Genomic DNA, 13,813 nt, shown 5'->3' with positions numbered 1-13,813 from the left:
CCAGAATATGGGTAATGGCTCCGGCTATGTTTCATTGAATGGCATGTAGCCAGCTCATGTGACATCGGATTCCATCTTATGCTTGTACTTTCCCACTATCGGCACTAAAAGCAGACCCTCCACATGGCAGTAGGATTGCAAGGCGTCAAGTTTTCAATCGGAATGCCTGGTTTAAAAGAGACGATGCTGACCGAGCCACTTAAAGTCCGGTCGGCAGCACAGTGGGGCTAAGGCAGGCTCCCTGCCTGCCCTGGCTCCGTGCAGGTCCCAGAATTTGCCAGCATCTCCCTGCAGCCTCTAGGTAGGAACCCTAACCCCCCACCCCAGCTCAGAGCCCCATCCCACACCCTGAACTCCATTTCTGGCCCCACCCCAGAGCCCACACCCCCAGCCAGAGCCCTCACCCCCTCCCACACCCAACCCCCCTGCTCCAGCCCAGTGAAAATGAGAGCGTGAGGGTGGGTGAGAGCAAGTGACGGAGGGAGGGGGGATGGAGTGAGTGGGAGGTCGGGCCTCGGAGAAGGGGCAGGGCAGGGACAGGGCCTCAGGTCAGGGGCAGGGCATTCAGTTTTCTGTAATCAGAAAGTTGGTAACCCTACATGGCAGAGCTGTAAAAGGCCCTGAAAGCATCTAATTTCGCCTCTTTCCTGCTCTGATCTCTGGAGTACGGACTTATAGTAATGGGAGAATTCTAACCAATGGACTGAGGACCTTCCAATCTTTTGGAAGCAACCAAACACATTATGAGCCATCAGTTTATTCCATCACTGCTTAAAGCCTGATAAAATAATTTTGCAATTATTGTATGTATTCAATTCCTTTAACCAATTTTAACTCTCATCTCTTTTTTTTCCTCTTATAAATAAACCGTTAGCTATTAGACACTAAAGGATTGGGAACAGCGTGATTATTGGGTAAGATCTGAGTTAAATATTACCGAGGGACAATCTGCACTCATTGATATATTTGCTTTCCACAACCAACTAACTCTCTCTATAACTTTTCATGAGTAATGTACCCAAATACTTGGATGCTAATATCAAAACTGTATTGTTACATTTATTCACCTAAATTTGGGTTATTGCAGATTATGTACTACATGTATCTTATGACTTTTAAACCAAACTTTGTATTTGTGGTTAATCTAAGCACTATACCCAGATGTACAGACACTATTTCCTTAACCTGTGTATTATGTAATTTTAACACTAGCTTTAAGAAAATGTTTAAATTTGAACTGGGTATGTGGCTGGTCCTTTCGGATCACACTTTGGTTTTTGGTCACACTTTTGGTTTTAAATAACCACTCATCATTAAGTCGAGTGTCTGGGTGTTGAATCCAGGACTGGAATACCTAAAGATACTGCATTTCTTACTTCTTATTTGACAGGATGGTGAGAAAGAAGATTACTTTTGTTGCTGTTATGGAAGATTAACCACCAGTTTGGGGTGAGTCTGCCCCATTTCTGAGCAGTTTGTCCTTAATCTGGTATTCTCAGTTGTGACCCACTAAGGCATGGTGACACAGACTAATCCATTAATCTTTCATGAGCAAACCTGAGCTAGTTAAAGTTATTAATCCTGGAGACAGAGTTAAGTGAATGACTGTGTCAGCAGTAATAATCTCAGTACTGTGCAACATGCTAGCATCCAAGGGAGCAGAGCTGGCCTGAGTCAAAAGAGACTCACTTAGCCTTAAGGACTTGTGGAGAAAGGGACCACTTTGCATCAGACTGTAGTGAAGAGAAGACTATCAGTGGGAAAGGAAGCATGCAATTGATAAGGTTTCTGCTTACCTACCTAATTTATTTTCCTGTAAATTATTATCACCTGTTTTTGTCACAAAGCTTCTCCTGCTCCACAAGTGCAGTGGGGCTCTTTGGTGGCTTAGCACACACTTTGATGTCTAGGATGACCGCATTAAATCCAGGGCTTCCAAAGTGAAGGGAGAGAGGAGACAGCAGAAGTCTTTTTATGTACCTTCAATAACCCTCATTTCCCGCTTCCTGCCTGCAAACAAATTCTCTTCATTCTTCGTGAAAGAGAAGGCTGGGACTGGGTTTACTCCACATCCCACCCATACTCTCCCTCAATTGCTTACTTTGGGCTTTAGGACTAAGTGAGGTATCACCCCCCTCCAACTTCATCCTCCCACCCCCATCAGAAACTAATTAATCTCTGTAGATTCCTCAACTTCTGAAATATAGAAAAAGCTATTTTTAGCTTTAGCTACTTTCAATTACAAGTTTAAGAAAAAATCAAAGTAAAAGGGAAATGATCAGATTCTCCACTCTTAAAAATAATGAACACTTTGATTAATACGCACTAAGAAGAAAATGATTAATTAAATAGTCAAGACATGGCTTTGTCAATCATAGGCTCATCTCAGTTCTATCAATGGTAATGTGAGAAAAACTACTGTACTAAAAAGTTAAGACTGTCCTGACAAGCAACGAATTAGCTAGACCAATCCTGCTAACATGACTTTTGCACTTAGCTTTCTAATTCCTTAAGAGGATTGTCTTTTCAGTTTTCAAATAAAAAGTAACCAATAGTCATTCAAAGTTATAATCCCAAATAAATGGGCATAAAGTATTTTATTATAGATAGAATATACAAACTGTTTATTTATTCAAAGGGGAACATTTAGCTCAGGGAAGAGTGATTTCTCTACAACCTAACTGTACACATTGCATGTATCCACCTCATTCATAGAGTTTGTTTTTCAAATAGTAAAAGTTTCATATGCCAGCTACAAAGATTTTCTGGAAACTGAGAAAAAATCCCAATTATAAAACAATATGGGGACTATATTCAGATCTCATGTAAAGTCAGGAAAATCCAGAGTAACTCCAGCAAAGTTAATGGAAATACTCTGGATTTATCAAAGTGTCAATGAGATTGGACTGTGACTGTGACTTTAATCATATTTGATGAAAGACCTAGTTTTAGGATGTGTTTAAATAATCATGTATATTCATTTTCTTATCTTTGCATGTGGCAAAAGCAATTTTTCTATTCCTATCCAGTATAGATTAACAAACACACAATATATATACACACATACTATAGATATTCTTATTTATATGAACAAAGCATAGCTTAGCAACAGAGAGATTTCGAGACCATCTGCATATATTTTTAGTAAAGCATTGAATATCACAGCAAATTGCTCTCTGATTGGAGAAGAAATGGGCACCAAGTACTGAATATGAACTTTTACCGTCCATTATCATGCCAGTTTTCTTTTCATCATGAGGCTTTTGTTCCTGGCATTCATGTAGCCTCAAAAGATGAAGGTTGTTTTATGCATGCTTACATCAGTATTCAGTCGTGATTAAGACTGTATGTTTTTTCATGGTCATGACTTCTGTGACAAAAACCATGATGGTGGGGGAGGGGAGAGGGAGAGTATCACAGAAATTCATGGTATTTGTAACTCATAGAACAAAACTTGGCACATAGATATATTCAGTAGAAAGACAACAAGAAGTCTGGTAGCACCTTAAAGACTAACAGATTTATTTGGGCATAAGCTTTCATGGGTAAAAAACCCACTTCTTCAGATGCATGGAGTGAAAATTACAGATGCAGGCATTATTATACTAACACATGAAGAGAAGGGAGTTACCTCACAAGTGGAGAACCAGTGTTGACAGGGCCCATTCAATCAGAGTGGATGTAGTCCACTCCCAATAACGGATGAGGAGGTGTCAATTCTAGGAGAGGCAAAGTTGCTTTTATAGTGAGCCAGCCACTCCCAGTCCCTATTCAAGCCCAAATTAATGCTGTTCAATTTGCAAAAGAATTTTAGTTCTGCAGTTTCTCTTTGAAGTCTGTTTCTGAAGTGTTTTTGTTCAAGTATGGCTACTTTTAAATCTGTTATAGAATGTCGAGGTAGACTGAAGTTCTCTTACTAGTTTTTATATGTTACTATTCCTGATGTCTGATTTGTGTCCATTTATTCTTTTACGTAGAGATTGTCCGGTTTGGCCAATGTACATTCAGGGCCAATGGTCCTGTCAACACTGGTTCTCCACTAGTGAGGTAACTCCCTTCTCTTCATGTGTCAGTATAATAATGCCTGCATCTGTAATTTTCACACCATGCATCTGAAGAAGTGGGGTTTTTACCCACAAAAGCTTATGCCCAAATGTCTTTAAGGTGCCACAGGACTCCTTGTTGTTTCTGTGGATACAGACTAACATGGCTACTCCGATACTTGACATCAGTAGGAAGAAGCACACACAAAGCATTTGTCTTTGTGTAATGCAAAGATTCTTACCACATTCTAGCAATGTGCAATGTTACAAGGAAATCCATCAAGAATTATAATCTAGGTTAGAACAAAACACCCTTATATAGATCATAACAGGAACAGAAACATATATAACTTATCCCAATTAGCTGGAAGTCCTGACAGAACAGATTGCAATGTTGAATCCATTACTATGATGTAGAAAATATATGGCTTGTGGAGACTCTTAGTTGTATGAATCATGATTATAGAAACTCAAAAAAGTATTCTATCCTTATCTCCTGTGGACAGATCACTTTTCTGGACTATTACATAAAAACAAGATACCAAAACCTACAAAGACATCTTTGGTCAAATCCAAATCCAGACAAGATTTCCTTTCACAGAGTGAATATCTAAGGAATAGTGTTAAACATCTATGACGACAGAACTGGATAGTTAACACAGTTAGAAAAAAGTGACAAAGATTCCTATGCTATCGCAATACTTTAATAACCCGAAGGAGCAGAGAGGAAGATAGGACCTTTGACAACCAGAGAGCAAGGCAACTGTACCACAAATAGAAGTAACCCATGAGCAATAGCAATTCTTGGTCTCTCCCTTCACTTTGCCACCATTATATTATTTGCCATAAGTATAGTGTATTCCCAGTGTAATTATATGATTCCTGCACATCGATTCAGCCCTATAAAATATGGTCCCCAAGCCTATTTTATATATGAAATACTCATTGAAATCAATGAGAGTTTCATGCACAGACTACAGCAATCATGCCATAATGTAGACATCTTTCCTAAAAAGACCAGATATCAAACACCATTAAGGTTTATAATACTCATATTTTAGCTATCTCTTGCAACCTGCTATGGCTAGAAACAAAAGCCTTATGCTGTTGGAAAGCTGGGACTTTTTGTCTTACAAAATTGTAAGACATTCATTTCTCATATGGTTCTGGACCTTGAAGCTCTCACAAATCCCTCTGTCTAGCAGTATTTTGAAACTAGCCTAGGACTGAATTTTGCAAGCCTCAGACCTCAGAACAATGCAAATATAAATCCCGAAGCAAATAATACTTAACACCTGTACAATGCATTTCATTCTCAAAGCACTTTGCAACTCTATGAAGTACCAAGACAGGTATTCCCATTTGACAGATGGCAATTCCAAGGCAAGCAGGTTAAGTGGCTTGCCCAAGGTTCCAGAGGGAATGCACTAGAGCCAGGATTAGAATTCAGAAGTATAGCTGAGAAGGAAATGGTTTCCCCATCATATGAGAATTTGAGTTTCTGAATTTTTTTTCTGTCCCAAACTGGGATGAACAGTTGAAATCTTAAAATATTTTGCAAACTGAAAATCTGAAAAACATTTCAGATTAGGTCAATTGAAATGTTTTGTTTTGATAATTTCACAGCATTTCATTTCTGTTTCAACCTACTTTATTTTTTAAACTTTTAAAAACTATAAATTAACTTACATTTCAAAATAAAAACTATTTCAACCTGAAAAAAAGGAATTTTTGTTTCAAAAATGTCAAAACTGGCCATTTTGACAATTTCTAATTTTTTTAAACAAATTTTTCAAAATGGCAAATTTGTCAAAACTGACCCTTTCGTACAAACAGTTTTGACTTTGATAAATCAGCATTTTTCACTGAAAAACATTTCACCAAAACCATTAATGACCAGCTCTAGCGGTACCCCACATCCCAGTCCTCTGCTCACACCAGGAGTCTCTCTCTTTGAGTCAGATTCTACTCCTAGAAACACATATGCAATTCAGTGGAATCTGATATCAATTGTAAACATCTGCATGAGTCAAGGACAGCATTTGGCCCTACAGGACAGATTCTAGTCTCAGTTATATTCAGTGTAAATATAGAGTAACTACTGCAGATAGCTGAGATCAGAATCTGAACCACTGAATCTAAATCTTACGCTCTACATCCATCTGCACTTTGGCTGTTTTAACATTAAAGACATACTGGCCAACCTCTGTAGTATTTCCATAAAAAAGCAGTGATATACTGTATCATTCACATTGTATCTCCACCCTAGGCTGGAGCTAGTGGATAGTCTTTTGAATTGGAAGGGGAAGTAGAAATGGGTGGCAACCTGAGCAGCAGTGACCATGAGATGGTTGAGTTCAGGATCCTCACAAAAAGAAGAAAGCTGAGCAGCAGAATAAAGACCCTGGACTTCAGAAAAGCAGACTTTGACTCCCTCACAGTACTGATAGGCAGGATCCTTGGGAGACTAATATGAGGGGGAAAGGAGTCCAGGAGAGCTGGCTGTATTTTAAAGAAGCCGTATTGAGTTCACAGGAACAAACCATCCTGATGTGCAGAAAGAAAAGCAAATATTGCTTGGCTTAACAGAGAAATATTCAGAGAGCTTAAACACAAAAAAAAGAAGCTTAAAAGAAGTGGAAACTTGGACAGATGACTAGGGAGAAGTATAAAAATACTGCTCAAGCAATATGTAATCATATGTAATATGTAATCATATGTAATGTGTAAGCAGGAACAGGGCTGTTCCACAGGACAACTCCCCCCTTCAGTCCCAGGCCCTGCCCCCACTCCATCCCTTCCCCAAACTCCTGCTCCACCTCTTTCTGCCCCTGCTCCACCCCCCTCCGCACCCCTTCCCCCAAGCCGCCACCCCACCTCTTTCCGGCTTCCGCCCTGTCCCCTGAGCAATGCCAGAAGATGGTGGGACGTGGAGGAGCGGAGTGGAGCAGGGCGGGCTCAGTCCGGGTTGCTCACTACTGCTGATGCCAGGCCAACCGCTAACCATCCAGGCCGCCCTGGACCCCACGTCCCAAAGCACAGGGACCCCCAAGGGTGGGTCCTGGGGCAGTTGCCCCAGTCCATCCTATGGACAGCTGTGATCAGGAAGGCCAAAGAACAACTGGAGTTGCAGCTAGCAAGGGATGTGAAAAATAACAAGAAGGGTTTCTACAGGTATGTTAGCAATAAGAAGGTGGTCAGGGAAAGTGTGGACTCTTACTGAATGGGGGAGGCAACTTAGTGATAGACGATTTGGAAAAAGCTGAAGTAGTCAATGCTTTTTATGCCTCAGTCTTCACAGACAAGGTCAGCTCCCAGACTGCTGCACTGGGCCCCCCGCTACAGAAAGGATGTGGACAAATTGGAGAGGGTCAAGTGGAGGGCAATGAAAATGATTAGGAGGCTGCGGCACATGACTTATGAGGAGAGGCTCAGGGAACTGTGCTTATTTACTCTGCAGAAGAGAAGAGTGAGAGGGGCTTTAATAGCAGCCTTCAACTACCTGAAGAGGAGTTCCAAAAAGGATGGAGCTAGACTGTTCTCAGTGGTGGCAGATGACAGAACAAGAAGCAATGATCCCAAGTTGTAGTGTGGGAGGTCTAGGTTGGATATTAGGAAAAACTATTTCAATAGGAGGGTGGTGAAGCACTGGAATGGGTTACCTAGGGAGATTGTGGAATCTCCATCCTTAGAGGTTTTTAAGGCCCAGCTTGACAAAGCCCTGGCTGGGATGATTTAGTTGGGGTTGGTCCTGCTTTGAGCAGAGGGTTGGACTAGATGACCTCTTGAGATCTCTTCCAACCCTAATCTTCTATGAGTCTATGATCTCAGAGACCACAGCCTGAGGTCTGTGTAAGGTTCTATGTGAAAAAGCTTTTCCTAACTTCTTATTCACACTAAATATTGTAGAAAAGCAGTACAAATCAGAGAACTGCAATACAGGATCCAGTACATTTTTGCCAAAAATAACAGTTGCCTCACAACCAGATTTAGGAATCTCACACAACCTCAGATCAAGCAAGTTCTCTCAGCAAGGACTGAAATTACCATAAAGCAATGTGGCTGTTAGGAGAAAATAGGAGAAGTGTCAAAGAAAATAATTGATTCTAACCTCTAATGCAATGACTAGTTTACTGTGCCATTTCACAAACTCAGCATATGCACCAAACCTGAAAAAGCTTTAATTTGCTTGTTTATGTATCAAACACTCATCTGCACCTTGCATGAGGAGTATTATTTTTCCAAGTGAAAAGTTTCTGATAACAAAAACCTTCATTAATAACCTACACAATTTAAAATTATTACTTCTTCCAGTACTTTTGTAAATGACAAATAAATAGATAAATAAATAAAAAGTGTAATCATTTTGTTTCAGATGTATGAACTAGTGTATGGGACAGGTAACTGCCAAGTAGTGTTACCATCAGACCCTGATACAGCAGGGCCAGTGGGTCACAGGAGAGTGATTATTTATTTATTTATTTAAGAACTGTTTGGATAACGTGTATTTCAGCAAACAAATGGAAAGAATGTTACTGTAACTACATTTTGGTGATCAACCAATGAAGAAAATCCAGTTGTTTTGGACATATTCAGTCTCAAAACTATAGTGAGTTAGGATTTTTCATGTAAACACCAAGGTCTTTCTTCTTCCTCCTCCTCCTCACAATCTCCTTCATTTGTTTTCTGTTCAAGTTCCTCTTTTGTGATCATTTCAAAATCAATTCCATTTTCACTACTATGCTGGGATTGGTCATGCTCATGCCTATCATTATCTGTGTCTAAATGCCGCTCTCCTCCAGAGTCTTCTGCTCCTGAGTTACCTGTTGCTTTGACTTTTCCATCCTCATCTTCTTTTTTCTCCTCACTGTCAGATTTCGGCTGCTTTCTTGACTCTGATTTATCCTCTTTCCTCGAGTCTATTTTTGGTCCTCTGTATTCGTGTGTGTACAGGGGCCTGAAGGAGTCAATGAAACCCACGTCTGCTGTCAGATTTGGCAAAAAACAGAAGTGATGCCTTCCTCCAGTTATCAGCCAAATAATAAGGAAGAGGATGCAGCGGGAAATACCTACTTGTATCTCTGCAGGCCAAAGCGGGAAGATAGTTGCAGCTATATCCTCAATCACAAGAACAAGTCCCATGGCAAATGTTTAAAATGAACTTGGTCATAGATCCATACATACACCTCATTTCCATCCAAAAAAACCCTTGATCTTCATGTGGCTCAAGTTTAAATTTTCTCTTAGTTTCCTTTTTCTTGGGTGTTCCTGAGCTTTCATCCTTCTTTCACTCTTCTTTCTCACCATCCTTTCTCTTTTCCTTCTCTTTCTCCTTCTTAGTCTTTTCACCTTTGCCACTTTCCTTCTTGCTCTTTTTCTCATCCTCTTTCTGACTCTCAATCTTTTCTTTCTCTTTCTTTTTCTTTTTCTTTTTTTGTGTGTCCTTATCAGACTTCATTTTCATCACTTTCAATGCTCAGTGAAAGAACTGTTTCTTTAGGAGTCTGTGGCAATAGTCAGCTATAGACTCTCAAATGTAAATAAGGCTTCTTCTCCCTTCTTGGCTTTTGCCCATTTAGAATCCAAAAGGCAGTCCACAGTTTTTGAGGCAATAAAATAATGAACTCTGTGGCCCATCATGTTGGTAGATTTTGTTGGACAGATGAAACGTAGGTGTTTGGCCACAGCTTTCTCCTCTTTGAACGGCTCACCAACTTCCTGGATCTGCTTCCTATGTCTCCTCCAAAACCGCCATGTTGTTCCCATCTGGTTTGCCAGTGACATGGGGATGGGAGCCCCACAAGAGAGTGATAGATGGCAGGTATCTAAGCCCCAGTGTTACAAGTATGGGGAATTGGGGCACATAGCAGCCCAGTGCCCCAACAGAGAGGAGCCCATGAAATGCAATCTGGGGGATCACGGGGAGCGATATAGCCTAACTGGCCTTGTGGAGGTCGTAACAACCCCACATAGGAACATGAGGCTGGTAAAAATGAATGGCATCGAGACCATAGTTTGGTGGATTCTGGGAGTGCTGTCACACTGGTCTTGGGGAAGTTAGTGTGGCAAGACCAACTGATCCAGGCCAAAAACACAGGAGTAACATGAGTCCATGGCACCACACATTTCTACCCCATGATCCCAGGATGGATTGAGATCCAGGGGAACACTACCAAGGTGACCGCAGGGGTGGTTCCCAGACTCCCTACCTGGTTTTAAGTGGTAGGAGCTTCCCAGGGTTTGAGAACCTATTCCCCCCCAATAGAGCTAGGGGACAGTAGCAACCGCTGGGCTGAGCCCAAGGCCCCCACGAATAGCCCCGCTCCAATTTTCACCAGACTTGCCCCAGAATTATTTCATCCCCTGGGAAGCTCTGGAAATCTAGGCAGGATAAAAGGCTAGAAAACTGGATTTTAGCGGGGAACCAGAAAGCTGCCCTGGTTGGTAAGCAAATCTGTCCGGGAGGCCAGGAGACAACTCAGACCAGTGAGGACCAGGAGGCGGTCCCCAGCACCAGTAGGAGCAACCCAGGGGGCAGAATCAAAACCAATGCCATAAAATTAGGCCAGATCGGTCCTGCACACGAGAATTTTGGGCAGGACCAAGCCTACAACCCACTATATGCGACCATGAGGGAGGAGGTAGTGGAGGTAAATGGCGTGAAAAGTGCAAGGTCATGCATTTAGGGATTAATAACAAGAATTTTGGTTATAAGCTGGAGGTGCATCAGTTGGAAGTAACAGGAGGAGAAGGACCTCAGAGTATTGGTTGATCACAAGATGACTATGAGCCGCCAATGTGATATGGCCATGAAAAAAGCTAATGCGGTCTTGGGATGCATCAGGTGAGGTATTTCCAGTAGAGATAAGGAGGTGTTAGTACTGTTATACAAGGCACTGGTGAGACCTCATCTGGAATACTGTGTGCAGTTCTGGTCTCCCATGTTTAAGAAGGATGAATTCAAACCAGAACAGGTACAGAGAAGGGCTACTAGGATGATCCGAGGAATGGAAAACCTGTCATATGAAAGGAGACTCAAAGAGCTTGGCTTGTTTAGCCTAACCAAAAGAAGGCTGAGAGAAAATATGATTGCCCTCTATAAATACATCAGAGGAATAAATACCAAGGAGAGAGAGAGATTATTTAAGCTTAGTACCAATGTGGACACAAGAACAAATGGATATAAACTGACCTTCAGGAAGTTTAGACTTGAAATTAGATGAAGGTTTCTAACCATCAGAGGAGTGAAGTTCTGGAACAGCCTTCCAAGCAGAGTAGTGGGGGCAAAAGACATATCTGGCTTCAAGACTAAGCTTGATAAGTTTATGGAGGGGATGGTATAATGGGATAGCCTAATTTTGGCAATTAATTCATCTTTGACTACTAGCGGTAAATATGCCCAATAGCTTGTGATGGGATGTTAGATGGGGTGGGATCTGAGTTACTACAGAGAATTCTTTCCTGAGTGTCTGGCTGGTGAGTCTTGCCCACATGCTCAGGGTTGAGCTGAGTGCCATATTTGGGGTCAGGAAGGAATTTTCTTCCAGTGCAGATTGGCAGAGGCCCTGGGGGGGTTTCGCCTTCCTCTGCAGCGTGGGGCATGGGTCATTTGCTGGAAGATTCTCTGCACCTTGAAGTCTTTAAACCATGATTTGAGGACTTCAATGGCTCAGACACAGGTTTGATACAGGAGTGGGTGGGTGAGATTCTGTGGCCTGCGTTGTGCAGGAGGTCAGACTAGATGACCATAATGGTCCCTTCTGACCTTAAAGTCTATGATTCTATGATTATATGAAGGGGAAAACCAAAGGCCCAGGGACATATTATGTGGTCAAATGCAATCTGCTGTATCAAATACGGGGAAGGAGGGGAGCGGGAGGAGAAGTAGAGCAGCCCTTAGTACCACGGAAGCACACAAAAGCAGTGTTAGAGCTAGCTTAGAGCCATTTATTTGGGGGACATCTAGGAGTAGATAAGACCCTGGATAGAGTCCAAATAAGGTTTTACTGGCCAGGAGTATGGGCAGAAGTCTAGCATTATTGCGCCTCCTGCCCAGAATGCTTGTTGCACCTCCTCCTACCTCATTTACAGGCCCCGTTGGTGCCCTTCCCTTTTATTGAAGTCTCTTTTGAAAGGGTAACCATGGGCCTAGTGGTTCTGCTAGAAAAATTGGCATGGGGCCACCAAAGCATACTCGTCATCCTTTACTACACCACACAGTACCCAGAAGCCATTCCCCTAAGAAGCCCCACATCGAAGGCAATAGCAAAAGAACTGCTCAAGGTTTTTGCTAGAGTGGGCATCCCTAAGGAGATCCTGACAACCATGGAACTCCCTTCATGTCGAAATGAATGAGGGTCTTATGTACCCTGCTTCGCATCCAGGCTCTGTGGACCTCAGTCTATCATCCTCAAACAGAGGGCCTGCTCAGTAAATTTAATCGAACCCTAAAATGCATGATTTGGAAGGTGGTGGCCCAGCACAGAAAAGACTGGGATACCCTTCTACCGTACCTGATGTTTGCGATATGGAAGGTCCCTCAGGCATCTACTGGATTCACCCCCTTGGAGCTACTGTATGGACACCACCTGTGTGGCATATTAGATATCACTAAGGAGGATAGGGAAGAACAGCCCAACCCAGGGAAGAAAGTCATTAAGCATGTGGCACAAATGAGATGTCCGAGTGACCCCCATAGTATGAGAGCATTTGCAGAAAGCACAAGAGTCCAGCGGACCTATTATGACCGCTGGGAGAAAGCACAGAGATTTCAGCCAGGAGAACAGGTGATGGTGCTGGTGCTGGCAGCTCTTGGCCAGCTGGCATGAGCCATATGAGACAGAGGAAGCCAACTACAAGGTAAAGCAAGCAGACCACCAAAGGCTAGAGCAGATCTACCAAGTCAAATTACTGAAACCCTGGCGCAACTGGGAGATGTGCCTGATCACCAAAGGAGCTCTACCCCAGACAGATGACCCACAAGGGCAGGTAAGGATATCCCCCGAACTAACTCCAGAACAATGAACAGAGGTCATTGAGATGATCCAGAGGATCAAGCAGAACCGTGCAGCCAGGATGTATGACAACGGTCCAACACCATGTTTTCACCTGTCCTAGAGCAAGGGTAATGATTAAACTGTACCAGAGGCAAAAAGGGAAGAAATTAGGATGGAAGTGAGGAGGATGCTGGAATGTGGGTTTATTGAAGAATCCCACAGCCAGTGATCCAGCCATATCATCCTAGTCCCCAAGCCTGACAGCACCCTGAGGTTTTATAACGACTTCCGAAAGTTGAACGAAATAGCCCAATTTGATGCCTACCTAATACCACGCATTGATGAGCTAGTTGATCAGTTAGGCAAGGCCTGATACTTGACCACCCTGGACCTGACAAAAAGCTACGGGCAAATCCCCCTGGCTGAGGAGAAGACTACCTTCTGTACACCCGATGGCCTCTTCCAATATACCATCCTCCCTTTCGGACTCCATGGGGCCCCCGCAACATTCCAACAACTAATGGAAAAATTATTATGACCACACACCATGTATGCCGCTGCCTATTTAGACTACGTAATCATCCATAGCCCTGACTGGGAGACGCAACCAGGAAAAGTAGAAGTGGTGCTAGAGGCCCTTAGACAGGCTGGCCTCACTGCCAACCCTCCCAAGTGCACGGTGGGACTAGGGAAGGCTAGATACCTCAGGCATGTAGTAGGAAGGGGCCTAGTGAAACCCCAATGGAAGAAAGTAATAACGGGCTGGCCCCGATT

General features: G+C 42.7%; 1 protein-coding gene and 1 pseudogene across 12 annotated transcripts in view; both read right to left on the bottom strand.

Annotated features, from left to right (window-relative positions):
* NRXN1 (neurexin 1) overlaps positions 1-13,813 on the bottom strand; it is a 1,323,847-nt gene that overhangs the window by 452,949 nt on the left and 857,085 nt on the right. The gene's annotated exons all lie outside the window — the stretch shown is intronic.
* LOC123366555 lies at positions 8,658-9,698 on the bottom strand (annotated as a pseudogene).

This window comes from Mauremys mutica, chromosome 3 (genome assembly GCF_020497125.1).
Source record: "Mauremys mutica isolate MM-2020 ecotype Southern chromosome 3, ASM2049712v1, whole genome shotgun sequence".
NCBI lineage: Eukaryota > Metazoa > Chordata > Testudines > Geoemydidae > Mauremys > Mauremys mutica.
Note: the sequence above shows the minus strand (reverse complement) of the source record. Positions and strands in the feature narration are given on the sequence as shown.